Source organism: Anopheles cruzii, chromosome 3, assembly GCF_943734635.1.
Source record: "Anopheles cruzii chromosome 3, idAnoCruzAS_RS32_06, whole genome shotgun sequence".
Lineage (NCBI taxonomy): Eukaryota > Metazoa > Arthropoda > Insecta > Diptera > Culicidae > Anopheles > Anopheles cruzii.
This window is the reverse complement of record NC_069145.1, coordinates 13,501,079-13,501,439: the sequence shown is the minus strand read 5'-3', so window position 1 is coordinate 13,501,439 and position 361 is coordinate 13,501,079. Positions and strand designations below refer to the sequence as shown.

At 51.5% G+C, this 361-nt stretch overlaps 1 non-coding gene across 1 annotated transcript; it reads right to left on the bottom strand.

The window, feature by feature from the left end:
- On the bottom strand, nt 1-72 carry Trnaa-ugc (transfer RNA alanine (anticodon UGC)). The gene has a single exon. It is a non-coding gene; the product is annotated as a tRNA-Ala (tRNA).
- Nucleotides 73-361: the final 289 nt, after the last annotated feature.

Here is a 361-nt window from a genome sequence, read left to right as displayed (position 1 = left end):
TGGAGATACCGGGGATCGAACCCGGGGCCTTTCACATGCAAAGCGAACGCTCTACCACTGAGCTATATCCCCGCGGTTGAAAATCCTCCGGATAATTACATACCGGTGCTGGAAGCGGAATCGGAATGGAACTCGGAGCAAAACGAAAAGGAATGCCAGAGCAAAAAAGCGAAAGAGCGGGAGATAGAGAGAGAGAGAGACATCACCCATCGCGCGTGAGCCTCGCAGATGCTATGGATGCTGTTTTTGTAACGAAGTCTGGTTTCGGTTGTTTTCGCTCGCCCCACACACGACCGACCTGATGCAGACGAGATGTTCGTCGATGATTTACGCCAGTTATACGACCCGGCACTAAATTATG